The following is a 15,605-nucleotide window of genomic DNA, read 5'->3' as shown; positions in this document are numbered from 1 at the left end:
CATGCTAACAACCCTAGCATCTTCGACATCTGCATGCTAGACCCATCTTCGACTACAGCATGCACACTTCGACACTAGCATGTGAACAATCCTTCGACTTCATGCTTAACTCTGTCGAACTGTCGAACCAAGAAGCTACCCTTCGATAATACTAGAGTTCGATCCAATATCTCACAAATCTCCACCTTGGACCTAACTCTACAACGTCAAGGAACAAACTAGCTTTCTTCATGCAGCTTTATCAACTGCATACAGTGGAAAAACTTGCAACTCGGCAATGTCTTGGTGATCATATCAGCAGCATTGTCTTCAGTCGAAACCTTCAGCACTTGGACTTCTCCACGCTCGATTACTCCTCTGACGAAATGCAGCCTCACATCAATGTGCTTAGTTCGCTCATGATAGGCTGAATTCTTCGACAGGTGTATTGCACTTTGACTATCACATTTAACAGTGATACCTCGACCTTGAAGTTTCAGCTCCTTCGCAAAACCTTCAAGCCACAATGCTTCTTTCACAGCTTCAGTTAGAGCAATATATTCCGCTTCAGTGGTTGATAGAGCAACAACCTTCTGAAGTGTTGCTTTCCAACTAATTGCAGTGCCAAACATAGTGAAAACATATCCAGAAATAGATTTTCTGGAATCCATACAACCTGCATAATCAGAGTCGACATATCCTTCTATTACTGCTTTACTATCTTCACCCAAGGCTCCACCATAAATTAGGACTCTATTCAGAGACCCATTTATGTACCTTAAAATCCACTTCAATGCTTGCCAGTGAGCCTTTCCAGGATTCGCCATGTACCTGCTTACAAGACTTATTGCGTATGCTATGTCGGGTCTAGTACAGACCATAGCATACATCAAAGAACCAACTATATTAGCATATGGGATGCTATTCATATAGGCTCTTTCGACATCAGTACTGGGACACTGATCAATACTCAGCTTGAATTGAGGGTTTGTTGGAGTCACAACTGGCTTCGAATTCAACATACCAAACTTTTCAAGAATCTTCCGTAGATATGCCTCTTGAGATAGGCATAACTTCGACTTCTTTCTATCTCTTCGAATGTCAATTCCAAGAATCCTGGAAGAAGCTCCCAGATCCTTCATATCGAACTCCTTATTGAGTTCAGCCTTCACCCTCATCACATCTTCGACACTGTTGCTTGCTATGAGAATATCATCCACATAAAGTAACAAAATAACAAATGAATTACCAGGTTGAAATCTGAAGTAAACGCAGTGGTCGAACTGACTTCTAATGAAACTTATGCGTGCCATGAACTTGTCGAATCTCCTATTCCACTGTCGAGGAGATTGTTTCAGCCCATACAAAGATCTCTTTAACTTGCACACATAATCTTCCTTCCCCTTTTCGACATACCCTTCAGGTTGCCTCATCAGGATCGTTTCATCTAGATCACCATACAAGAACGCAGTCTTCACATCCATCTGTTCCAGTTCAAGATCGAACTGTGCCACCATGGCAAGCAACATTCGAATGGACCTATGCTTCACAACAGGAGAAAACACATCATTGAAGTCGACACCTTCTTTCTGAGTGAAACCCCTTGCAACTAACCTTGCCTTGTATCTTTTCGACGTCACTCCTTCAATTCCTTCCTTAACTTTGAAAATCCATTTACAGCTGACTAACCTTGCCCCAGCAGGTTTCTTGATCAGTTCCCAGGTATGATTATCATGAAGAGATTTCATCTCATCATCCATGGCCTTCAGCCATTCAGTCTTATTTCGACTCCTCATAACTTCCTTATAGTCTCTAGGTTCTTCGTCTAGAACCTCACTTGCAGAGATTAAGGCATAAGCTATAAGATCTGCATATCCAAGTCTCTGAGGTGGCTTGATGACTCTTCTCGACCTATCTCTCGACAATAGGTAGTCATCGTCAGTTTCCTCAACTTCAGCATCTTCTGCTTCTTCTTCGATTTCATATGGGATATGCAATTCAGCATCAACATGCTCCACCTCAACAGGAATCTCTACCTGTTCCAGCTCTTCGTCAGATGTTTCTGTACTTCGACCAACATCATCAGTTTTCTTAAAAGCCATTTCAGCTTCATTGAAAACTACATCTCGACTGGTGATACACCTCCTGTGACCTGGCTCTAGGCACCATAGCCTATAAGCTTTGACTCCTTCAGGGTATCCCATGAACATGCATTTCAGAGCTCTAGGTTCGACCTTGTCTTGCCTAATGTGAGCATAGGCTACGCAGCCAAATACTCTCAGTTTGTCGAGATCTGGTGGATGTCCCGACCAAACTTCTTCAGGTGTCTTCATATCTAACGCTGTTGAAGGACATCTGTTTATCAGATATGTTGCTGTCGAAACAGCCTCAGCCCAGAACACCTTCTTTAACCCCGCACTAGTCAACATGCATCTGACTCTCTCCAAAATAGTTCGATTAAATCTTTCAGCCAAACCATTTTGTTGTGGAGTACCTGCAGTAGTTCTGTGCCTTGCAATACCAAAGGCAGCACAAAAACTGTCGAATGCCTCATTGCAAAATTCAAGGCCATTGTCGGTTCTCAACCTCTTGACCTTCCTGCCAGTCTGATTTTCAACCAGAGTCTTCCAACTTTTGAAATTCTCAAAAGTTTCATCCTTAGTCTTCTGGATGAATACCCATAATTTTCTGGAATAATCATCTACTATGGATAGAAAATACCTTGCTCCTGAATGTGATGCACACCTTGCAGGCCCCCAAAGATCAGCATGGATGTAATCAAGGGATCCATGTGTTCTTTGTTTGCCTTTGTTGAACTTCACTCTGCAAGATTTTCCAAGTACACAGGGTTCACAAAACTTCAGCTTTTCGACTTTGTCTCCACCAAGCAGATTTTGTTTCCCTAATTCGACCAGACCCCTTTCACTGACATGGCCCAATCTCATGTGCCAGATTTCTGTCTTCGACAAAGGTTTCGTGGATACAACATTTGTCGAACCACTTACAACTTCAGCCTCAAGGGTATACAAGCCTTGTTTCTTCACGCCTCTCAAAACTTCCTTCGAACCCTTCATGACTCTTAGGATACTTTTCTCTCCTTGGAAAACATATCCTTTCTTGTCGAATTCACCAAGAGAAAGCAGATTTCTCTTCAAATCAGGAACATACCTGACTTCAGTCAACAACCTTATTGACTCATCATGGAGCTTGAATCTCACAGATCCAACACCTGCAATCTTGCAAGCCTTGTTGTTTCCCAGCAATACTGATCCACCATCTTGATCACATAATTCCTCGAACAAGTCTTTGTTTGGAGTCATGTGCCAAGTGCAACCTGAATCCATAATCCACTCATTCTTAGAGTCACTGCTTGAAACCACAAGAACATCAGATGATTCGAAATCATCTTGAAAAATGGCAGCGTTGCCATTATCCTTACCTCCATGATATTTCAAGCGTTCAGGGCACACCTTTCTTGTGTGACCCTCCTTCTTACAATGGTAGCATCGAATGCCAGATGCTTCGCCACTGTAAGTCTTCGACTGGCTTTTGCCTTTCTTCTTGTCGAACTTACCATCCTTTCGTAAGAGTTTTCCTTTAACGGCCAAACCTTCGCCAACAGTCGAAGGTTTATGCTCCTTTCGTTCATTCAAGTCCTTAGAGTACAAGGCTGATTGAACTTCTTCAAACGTCAGGGACTCCCTTCCATACAAGAGAGTTTCTTTGAAGTGAGCATGTGATCGAGGCAAAGAACACAATAGTAACAGCGCTTGATCTTCATCATCGATCTTCACATCAATATTTTCAAGATCAAGAATCAGCTTGTTGAACATATCCAACTGCTCAGCCAATACTTTGTCTTCAACCATCTTGAAAGAATACAAAGCCTGCTTTAGGTAGAGTCGATTTACCAGCGATTTGGTCATATACAAACTTTCAAGTTTCGCCCATAACCCTGATGCCGTCGTCTCCTTTGATACCTGTCGTAGAACCTTATCACCAAGGCTCAACAGAATTGCGCTGTGTGCTTTCTCGATCATAGTTGTCTTCTCCACTACCGTTAATGCAGCATTCATGGCTGCCTCTCCCTTCAACGCTTCCAAACAACCCTGCTGAACCAGTAGGGCTTTCATCTTCAAGCACCACAGACCGAAATCATTCACTCCAGTGAACTTTTCAATCTCATACTTTGTTGAAGGCATCTTCTCCACGCTCACCGCACCAATTTGTTGTGAATTCAATGCCAAGAACAAAGTATAAAACAAGGAAGAATAAAGGACAAGGAAGAAGAGGAACACAAGAATTGGTTATAACTGCTATTCTTTCACTTTCTCTTAAAACAAGATTACAAGTTTACAAGAATAACAAATAACCTCTCTCCCCCTAAATTAGGATTTGCAGCTTAGCAATGATGAGAGACTAGTATGCTATTTATAATAAAACCTAACATACTAACTAATGGGCTTTTTCAGCAAGGCCCATTACACAAGCCAACTTAATAAACAAGCTAACTTAACAAATTAGGGTTTAAACACTAAAACCTAATTTAACATGCTAACAACCCTAGCATCTTCGACATCTGCATGCTAGACCCATCTTCGACTACAGCATGCACACTTCGACACTAGCATGTGAACAATCCTTCGACTTCATGCTTAACTCTGTCGAACTGTCGAACCAAGAAGCTACCCTTCGACAATACTAGAGTTCGATCCAATATGTCACATCAATGAATCTCTTATTGACAAACATATAACTTTAGTTATACAAGTGGAATTAAATCAGTTTAAGAGGTTCAACCAAATTGAAGAAAACGAGTGTTGAGGTTCAACCTTGAATACACTTATGGATTCTTCCACATGCAAGCATAACTAATAATTTGCAAACAGCTTGATAGCAATATTTAAAATTATTATTAAAAAATAAAAAGTGAATAATAATAGGACTGCTTTTTTTTTTTTTTTCTCTCAATTTTTTGATTCCCAAAAAGAACTGAGAATCAATCCTCATATGAATCACAGAATTTATAGAAGAATAATCCTGTAACTAGTAATATACTTTCTAATTTTATTTAGTCAAAAGGTCCAATAGAGATTCTTTATCTCATAAATTATTAATAATATATCATGCAAAATTCTTCAACCCTAGACGAACTGTCCTTGGCTTTCCGCAAAGCCCACAAGAATATTTTTCCCTCACAACTGAATAATTCATTCATACCTTGCCCTTTTTATTAGCTAACATTCAATACCATTATCTTTTTATCCAAGTTGAAAGAATTTTAAATTCCAACTCAGTGACCATTTGACGATTATATTACATGAATTAGAGCTTTTGATTAATTATTGGATTCAAAAGAATAGAATTTCTAATAATTATGTTCACATTTTTTTGTTTTTGTGATAAATTTCTTAGATAATGATCAACTTTACTTCATATATATTCCAAGTATATTAGAAAGAACTAATATTGCATTTTAAACTAGTTAATTACTTCTGTTAAAAAAAAATCAGTTAATTACTTCATGATTTTGTTCATTTATTTAACTTCTGTAAAAAAAAAAATTTATTCGTAACTTTCTGAAAACTATATTATCAAAATATTAGTAAAAAAAAACGAAGTTAATTTAAACATAGTCATCGAGCTGATCCAAAGTAATGGTTATGGAAAATCATGAGGAAGTTGAATTTCATCTTTTGATTAGTTGTAATTGAGAATGATATTTGCAAGCACTCTTACTCTTAGGTAGGGATAGGGATGAGAATAGGTCATGCCGACTTACAGAGATTTATAGTTTAGTCTATTTAAGTCATGTCACGTCAGACCTATTTGATAAAAAAATCAGGCTTAAGCTTTTTAAAACTTGTTTAATTTCATATGTCAAACTTAAGCTATTAAAAAAGCCTATGAAGACTTAATAGGCCTGTCTATATTTTTTATATATATTAAAAATAGTCTAAATAAACTGGCCTATATATACATATATTAGGAAAAAAGCTAAATATGTAGGTCTATATATGCATATATATTAGAAAAATGTTAAATAGACCGGCCTAAATATTCATATATAAGTAATACAAATTAATTGAAAACCTTAATGATGCTTTATTTTAAAAAGGTCGGACCAGGCTGGAAAAAAGAACATATGGTAGACTATAGGCTAGATTTGGGCCTTGTAAGTTTATCGTAGGCCAAGCTCAGGCCTTATAAAGCCTAGCCTAACCTATTCCCCCCATATTCTTAGGCTATGTCTAAGAATTTGGAGGGAGGGGAAGACTTCCGAAAACAATTTTTTTTAAAAATATAAGAAAATATTTGATATTTTTTGAGAAAATGATTTTGTATAGAATGATAAAAGAGTGTATATCATTACTATATTTTTAATTTTTTGAATACTATAACAACATAAAGATATTTTGAAAATTTATATAAGCCCTCTAAAATCCTCAAAAGCCCTCCTTCAATATAAATATTGAGTTTTTCTATTTTAAGAGATTTTTGTTGTTATGAATAAAAACAAACCTTCTATAACCCTCCCAACCAAAATCATTTCATTCTTTTCACTCAATTCTTCTATTTTTTCAAAGTCCTCTCCTCTATTTTTCTCCAAACTCTCAAACATAACCTATATAGAAAAAGATGGATTTTTTTCAATATATCTCCTTTTATATTTACTTATTTATATTAGAATGAATCTCAACCATTAGATTTTAAAATAAATGGTTTAGATTATGTGTCAATTTTTTTTCTCTCTCCTCCATTATTAAAATAAATGATGGAGGAGAGAGAAAAAAACAATGACAATATTCTTCGCCATTTATTTAAAAATCTAATGATTTAGATTTATTATCACATTCTCATATAACTTACATATTTTCATATTATATATATATATATATATATATATATATATATATATATATATATATATATATATATATATATATATATATATATATATATATATATATATATATATATTAAAAAACAAATGCAAGCAGCCTTGTTGAGGGGGCCCTCCTTGTAAGCATAATGTTGAATGAGAGCAAATTTTTCTATTTGAATATTTAACATATTAACAATCAATAATAAAATAATAATAAAAATGCCATATAAAATTGAAAAAAATGACATCTTCAAATGTCGAGAAAATTTATTTTTTCAGGGTTTTTCAAAGCTCGTTTATATGGTATGAGAAAAATATCTATTAACCCAAATTTTTCAAGAAAAAACTCACTGAACTTTCTTTTGACTTAAGAAAAATTGACCGATTTTGAATTATAAATTTGATTATTTGTTGATTTTGTATTTAAGGTATAAACAAAATCATAAAATAATCCCATGTCGAGTTCAATTTAATTGGAGTTTTACTTATTATTCTAAATAGTTGCATGCATAGTAGATGGTGTTGAAAAGGAAAACATATACAACGTACTAAGATAATGGCAACATAAATGAAGTTCTACTTATTCTTTTCGAGCCTTATAAGTGCAATAGCCTGTCGTTAAAAGGTAGCATATCTCTCTTGTATTAATTATATAGAACTTCGTATTCGTAATTATGAATCAATGATCTTTCTGCCTATACTAAATAATCCTCCCTCCGTTTTTTATTATAAGTCGTTTTAAATTTTTTACACAGATTAAGAAAAATAATAATCTATAATATAAGAAAATAAATGGCTCTGGAAAACACCAATTTAACCTTTTGTCTTTGCCCTCCACCTCATCAAAATGAGGGTATTTTGTGTCCAAAAATTACTTTATGCAACCAAAGATGTCACTCAATTTCATTATAACTACCTGGTTAGTAAATTATGTCTTTGATTTTCATGATTGAACCAAATGCTGATGTCATTTTCTTGTCTTTGGTTCCAAACTAACCGATACAAACAAATTTTTCTGCTTTTTCACCTATACCAATGACTCGTCACATCACTTTTTGAATTTTTCTAGCCATTTTATCTTTCTTCCTTCACAAATTTATTTTCCTCTCTCTCTTCCTCAGTTGTTCCTATTCTTCACGCGTCTAACTCTCTCTCTTTTTCTCTTTTTGTTTCATCGCATCTTTCTCTCACTCAAATTTCATCTGGATCTCTTCTATGAACCTAAGTGTCTTTCCATCACAACCGTGAAACTGCGTCTAAGAAGGCGGAGGAGTTCAAGTGTAAATCAACGTCGGCGTTATGGTTCTAGAAAAGAATGGTGTGTGAATCAGTTTGCGGTGAAAAGGCACACGATAGAGACAACATCAAGCGGCAGGGTTGATATATTGAAACTCATGAAAATGGAGTTTTCCTTGATTAGGGTTTATTTTTGCAGCTTATTAGATGAGGGTTTTTCAGTGATTTTTTTATTTTTTGCAGATTATTAGATTTGTTTGGAGAAAAAGAGTGGGAGAAGTTTGCCAATAGAGATAGGTGGAGTTAGGGTATGGATCGATGATGAATACGGAAGGTTTGTTACGGTTATGAGCGAGATTTATGGATTTGGTCGAAGGAAATACACGGCTGGTTTTGTGATGTGTTACTTTTTTTACCGTTTATCCCAAATAATTTCTCCCAAATTTTGTTTTGCTTTGACTTTTGATATTGGAGTTATAGGTCTTTTCAGATATGCAAGTCTCAACTTTTAGCGTCGAAGAATCAAAGGGCGGTTTGAGATTTTATTTCGTCATCATGGAAATCGAACTGAGTAATAGCAATACTAGAGGGAGAGGTTTTGGTACCATTCTTTGTTCCAATACTAATCCTAGATCACTCAGGTTTCAACCTTCTGGTTTGTCTTCTGGTCTTGGCAAAATCGATTTCCCAGTTATTCCAATTTTGAGTCTTATTTTGTAGCTCTTGGTTTATCTCTCTCCCCATCAATGCTTCAGGGGTTTGCCTTTACTGGTTTATGAATGGCTTTATCTCTCTCCCCATCAAGGCTCATGGTTTTGCTTTCAACAAAGCACTTAAGGTTATAATCTATCTCTTATTCTTGATTTTAAGTTATTTTTATGATCAATGATAGGTTTATTTTGTGCTCAACCTCAAAGACAAGAACTTATACAAGATTTGTACAAAAATTGGCACGATCCTATTCGTGGCGTGGTTACTGGGGACATGATTCAGTGTGTGTGTGTGTATATATATATATATATATATATATATATATATATATATATATATATATATATATATATTATATACACACACACACATATACATACATAAATACACGATTTCAACTTTTAGTAATACATTTTAAACTTCATGTCCTGTTTCTGCAGATATTTGATGGTTTCCTTTAGAAGGGTAACAAGACGGAAGCCACAAAGGATTATATTTTATACGTTTGTATCTTGTATTTATTTGTATTTTAAAAAAATAATATTATAATATATCTAAATGATGAAATCTAAATGAACTATTAATTGTACAGGGATGGTGTAAGTGAATGGCAGTTTTACCAAGTTCTACTATACGAACTGGATGTGATTCAGAAGGTTTGAAGGGACCAATAAAGATGGGAACCTGTTTCTTTTTTTCAATTTCTATGGTATGAAATTTGATAAAAGTTAGATATTTGAAGTCATTTAGAAATGAATGTTATTTTGTAGGTTACAAATAAGATATCTTCATTCTTAATAATTAAATCAAGTGAATTTGAATGAAGTTTATAGTCTCTTATAATTGACAATGGCTTCATCACAAATTGAGTCCAATTGAATTTGGCTGTTGTCGAGCGCCTTATGAGTAGGTTTTCCTTTCTTTTTGAAAAGTTTATTTATCTATAATAATTGGTGAATCGATATAGATTGCAAGTTTTAGATTAACCAAGCTTAGTGATGTTGCAAGTTCAACGGATAACATTATTCATGTGGTAGATCAATTTGGTTGCCTGCCGCTAGAGTATATGACAAATTATGTTTCTTTTATTTTTATGTGGTTGATGATTAATTAGAAGTTTTGAAACTGTAAAGTTTTTTCAGTGAGTTTAATTTTACCATTCACTTTTGTGTAGAAATGTTTATGGATGAATTTCTCGCAAAATAGATGTATATACTTTTGGAGTTGTTCTTTATCAACTAATTTCTTTTAAAGAAACTGTGGTCAAGATGGATAAACTTAGTACCGAGTTCAACTAATTTCTGCATATGGACCTATTTCTCGCAAAATAGTTATGTAAAGCTAATTTATGATTATATGTAGGTCAATTTTATGAAGTTTTTGATCAAGAGGGAGTTCTATAGAGGGTTTAAGAAAGCTATTGGATCAAAGGCTAGGATATAACTACTCAATTAATAAGGTATTTATTTATTAATCATAAACAGTAAAGAAGTTCTTATACATTTCATAGATGATTATGGTAAGTTAAATGAAGTAGCTTCCGAAAAAATTGAGATGCAGAAGTTGGTTTTAATTTTCAAGAGAAGTTGTTAGTTAAATAATCATGGTTATTGCAAGATCATTTCAACCTTTTCTATTTTCAGTATGTGTTTGCTGAAAATTTTGTCCTACCAGCTCTATGAGATGGCTTTGCACATGGTGTTAATTTCTTGCAACCACAATGTAAGACTCTGTATAATAGATTCACAATAAGTCCGACCTTTTATTGGATTTTGCAAGACCAGATTTTTATAGCATCATAAGATATTGCGCTTATACTATGTGTCAAGCTGATCTTGATTGTTGAACTGTAGTACTCTTTTTTTGGCTGCACTTGTACAGTAATCTCCCATATATTATATCCTACATTTATGTCACTGCAGATTATCAATATAGAATAATTTTGTCTTCGAATAACCTTTGGATTTATATTTACATGTAGAATAAGCTTGAATATGGAAATGAGGAGTCACCAATGTCCCAAAGGAAGTCAATTCAACAGAACTCCCAGAGTGCAATTCAAACTAATTTTGGTGCATCCATATAGTCTAATGCAGTTGGAAGTACTGTTGCAGGACACACAATGAGCCCTGGGCTAACTGATCAAGCAAAGAACTATGTATTCTCAAATGCACTCTCTAGCCCCATCTGTCGCAGCCTTCAGCCATATCATTTAGCACAAGGGAGCAGTCCAGCGAGTAATCTCATGTCATCCTGGAATGGAAATGATCTAAAGTTCCTTGAAAATTTCAGCTTATTATTTGTTGGTTTGAAGATATTATAATGGATTGTGGTCAATTGTAATTGCCAAAATTGGATGGAGTTGCCTCTCATATGCTGATGAATAAGTTAATGCACATGCACTTTGGAAAATATAATTAAAAGTAACTATTGGAAAAAATATTCGATATTGCAATGGTTGTTGTGCAACAACAAAAGAAATTTGCATCACATTTCAATTTCTTTTAGCTTACTCAAAATTTCAGAACTATTTTCAATTATTTATCCAACTACAACAATGCATAATATATATTTTTATATCTAGAGAATGTAATTATTAGTGTATTTATAATCATATTCAACATTCTTATCTTTCATATAAAATCTACAATCTGTAAGCGGTCCATAGCCACAGGTTATTCATCGAAGGAATATAGAAACTTAATTTATTATAACTTTGTTTATATTACATGAGTTTGCAAATAAGTTATTTAACTAGGACTTCTTGATCCTCTGATTTGACTTCATATGCATTAACTTAATAAGCCATTTATCATTCTTACAAACTCATCGATCTCCAACAACTTAATAAACCTTTGTAATTGGACACTTGAACTCACACATGTTTTAACCAATAAGAAAGTGAGTGTTGGAGAGTGTTGAAAAGAAAGTGTTGCTAGCACTCCTCATTTTGATATTTTGTTTTTATATTTTGTTTTTATATTTTGTTTTTAGAATTTTGAAAATAAGGCAAAAGACAAATTTATTACAAAGCCAAATCAATTATGATTATATCATAATGTACAAATTAATTAATTTTAAAAATTATTTATCACATATGATATTTGTAGCTTTGTTATTAATTTATTAGTTTAAAAAATAGCATTCACTTCGACATAGAAATAATTTAGTTTTTCTTATTTATATTTTTATTATATTTTGAAAATAAAAATGTGCATACCAGTAACCGTTCAAACACATGGATATTGATATGGTACGCACATATGGTATTCATATTGAACTTTTGATTTAAATATTAAATAATAACGTGAAAAAGTTTATTATTGATTTAAATTTTTTTTAAAATATTTCCAAAACAAAAATATTTATATATAAGAATAGTTATATTGTTCATTAAAATATTTTTAAATACGAAAGTAATTGTAGAAACTGATTTATTATCTCTTTTAAAAATAATAAACTATTTTAGTTAGACAATTTTATCTTTTATTTTTCATTTCATATTTATTATATCTTAAAAAACAAATGTGCGTAATACACCGATATATGTGCTAACACACCGATTAATGATCTAAATATTTTTATATATGAAAAATGGTATTTATGATCCAAAAAAAATTTATCTAAAAAAGGTATACGGGAAAAAAACTATTATTGATCTAAATAATTTCTTATATGAAAATTTACAATTTATTCAGATATTTTTGTAAACGATACCTAAACATCAATAATATTTGTATATGGGAAAAATCTATTAATGATCTAAATATTTTTATATATGGAAAATGGTATTTGTGATCTAAAATATTTTGATTAAAAAATGGTATACGGGAAAAAAATTTATTATTAATTTAAATATTTTTATATACTAAAATTTACTATTGATCCAGATATTTTTTCTAAATAACACCTAAATATATTGATTTAAATATTTTTATATACGAAAAATAGTATTTGATTCAAATTTTATTTTTGATTTAAAATAAATATAGTAGATAAACAAATGCGCGTAACAAGCCAGAACCCGTGCGTATGCACGGGTTTGTTACTAGTTGTTGTATGAAAATGAGAAATTTAGAAAGTTTTTACAAAATTATCCTTCATTAATGATATGTGGAAGATAAATTTATATAATTGAAATGAGAGTGAATAATAAATATTTAAGGATATAATAGGAAAAATAGCATTAATTATTCATTGGAATTGTAAAGCGACTTATATTTAAATACAATTTTTTTCCAAAAGGACTTATAATAAAAAACGGAGCGAATAAAAAAAACTAAATCACTTATAATGCAACTTGCCTTTTTCTTTTGTTGAAGCTTTTGACGCAAACACAAAGCATCATTTCCTTCTTTCTTTCTTTCCTTGAAAAAGTTTAAATCATTCATACAAGTTATTATATTACTACAAATCAAAATTTCGTTGGTGAAAATGAGAGCAATTTTACATGGGTTAGAATTACATAAATATCTCAAATGAAATGGAAGTTATTTTCCAAAATGGTAGTATACTCGTGGCCCAATTTTGTTGGGCTCTCGAATGCCCATTTCGGGATGAATTAAACTTAGACTCACGTTTGTATATCCACCCCCACCCATAAAAATTCACAAAATTAAAAATTCCACTTTTTTTATCCACAGACAAAGTAATAATAATTAACCACTAAAAATTTACTCATGAATATCAAGGATTCAAACCCTAATACTCATTTCCTTTCTTAAAAAAATTTATTGGTGACTTTTTGGTATAAACAAAACATCAAGAACATAAGTGAAATATGTGAAAGATTTTTAAATTTGCACATATTTAAAGTTAACAAAAAAAATATGAAATATCTTTTTCACTGCGTTTTTTATTTATGCAAAATGTAATCGTTATTTTACATTTTCTAAAAATTTAAATATGTGAAAGTCTATGTATATTTTAAATATGTGGAATATAATTTTTACTGGTTGTTTTCAAACTATGGAGTTAAAAATAAATAAGAAATAAATAAAAAATAAATTTTTGGATTAAGTTTTGATGATGAAATTAAATATCCAAAGTGACCCAAATATCTATGAGTTTCATCAAAGTGATTACTACTCAAAAGTTAAATTTGAGATTGTCTACGGGTAAAAAAATACACAGTATGTGTATTTCTTCCGTGAGGATAGAGAGATTCAGAGACTCTAGTAAGTATATTAGTCTTTTGGATGACGAGGGTTTGCTTATGATGGCAAGAAGCCTTGTGCGAGACCAGCTCACATGACGTGAGATGTTACATTGGTAATGCGTGTAGTGCTTTTTGAGTAGTGGAGAGCGTCATTACTACAAATAATATATTTCATAACAAAACTTTCACCTCATCCAACAAAAAATTGAGGTATAATGCAAATATGTGTCATGTTTATTTAAAAAATAAAAAATAAAAACCATTTATTCTTTCGATTTTCAATATAACTGAGGGAAAAAACAATTTAGGACATGCTTCAAATCCTAAATATTGAAATTTATGTTTTTATTTTTTTATAAGTGTAAACTAAATGATCTATCCCTTCAATTTCCGTAATAACCGAGGGATAGAATAATCAAATTTTACTATAAACACAATCTTTAAACAGATTTTACCCTAATCCTAACTTATATGTAGTTGCCCCAAACTCATATACATTATTCTTTGGGATGTATTGCAAGATAGAAAAAAATCTTCAATGTTCTATGTTCTTCTATCTTGAACAAAATATTTTTTCTATCCTTGCAATCTATTTCATATAATAGTGTTGATGTTGTTCATGTTGTTGTTGTAGTATTTTTGGAATAAACTTCTTATGTTGTCAATGGGTATGGATCATCTCCATTTCCTAAAAGAAATGAAAAATTTCATTACTATAATTTTACGTGTATAAAGTTAAATAATTTATTAAATATATGTCACATGTCTTAAATAGGTGTGTCATTTACACACAAAATTATAAAAATGAAAAAAATGGTAGGGAGAGAGAGAAGTTTTATTCTTAAAAAATTACAAGAATTTTTAATAGAAATATAAAAGCGATAATAGACTTATAATATGTAGAGTCACCAACTCAATCATCGTAAAGAAATCAGAAATCGAACTCTTTAAATATTATGAAAGAGAACATGAAGTTAAAATATCATGGAAATTCAATTCATGATAATATTTAAAACACAATAGTGAAAATATCATGAATTAAAAATAAAAAATGCATGTCATGAGAGAAAAAAGGAAGATTAAGACAATGTATGAAGGTAAGAATATTCTGACAGGCTATGCAAATGGGCCATAAAAAAGGGATATTCAGAGGGACAAGAATATTATGACACGCGTCTCAATAACAATCCCTTCTCACTCTTTTAAATTAGACACTCTTGTTTTTTCTTTTCTTTTTCTAGAGAGAAAGTAAAAAAATAAAATAAAGGAGGAATATGTAGAAAAGGTGTGGGTTGGAGTGTAGCTTGTACGAGAAGACTGAAGTTGGAAAGCAACCAACCATTTTTATTGCAACCTCAGAGAATTCGATGCCTCTTCCTCTCACTTTCCCACACACATACATACTTTTCATTTTGTATTTGAAAATCATATAGTGATCTTTTGTTTTTAGCATACTAGCATCCTATGAAATATACTATACGATTTTGGACATTTGAATTTTAAAGAATAGTGATATTTTTATTGAAGATGTATTATCGAGTGATAATTCGAAATTTAAGGCAAGTTTTAATGATTATCTATCTATCTGTTTGTGTTCAAAGTTTGGTACAATATTGTTTGGTGCAGTCTAAGTCA

At 32.2% G+C, this 15,605-nt stretch overlaps 1 long non-coding RNA gene across 2 annotated transcripts; it reads left to right on the top strand.

The window, feature by feature from the left end:
• Positions 1-8,003: 8,003 nt before the first annotated feature.
• Positions 8,004-10,903, top strand: LOC131623849 (uncharacterized). 2 transcript variants are annotated; one of them, XR_009290336.1, is made up of 5 exons: positions 8,004-8,241; positions 8,345-8,756; positions 8,857-8,939; positions 9,405-9,521; positions 10,794-10,903. It is a non-coding gene; the product is annotated as an uncharacterized LOC131623849 (long non-coding RNA). The 2 variants fall into 2 exon arrangements; XR_009290337.1 differs by lacking the exon at positions 10,794-10,903 and adding an exon at positions 10,175-10,271.
• The last annotated feature ends 4,702 nt before the right edge of the window (positions 10,904-15,605 follow it).

This window comes from Vicia villosa, unplaced genomic scaffold (assembly GCF_029867415.1).
Source record: "Vicia villosa cultivar HV-30 ecotype Madison, WI unplaced genomic scaffold, Vvil1.0 ctg.000084F_1_1_3, whole genome shotgun sequence".
NCBI classification, from domain to species: domain Eukaryota; kingdom Viridiplantae; phylum Streptophyta; class Magnoliopsida; order Fabales; family Fabaceae; genus Vicia; species Vicia villosa.
This window is presented reverse-complemented; position numbering and strand designations above follow the sequence as displayed.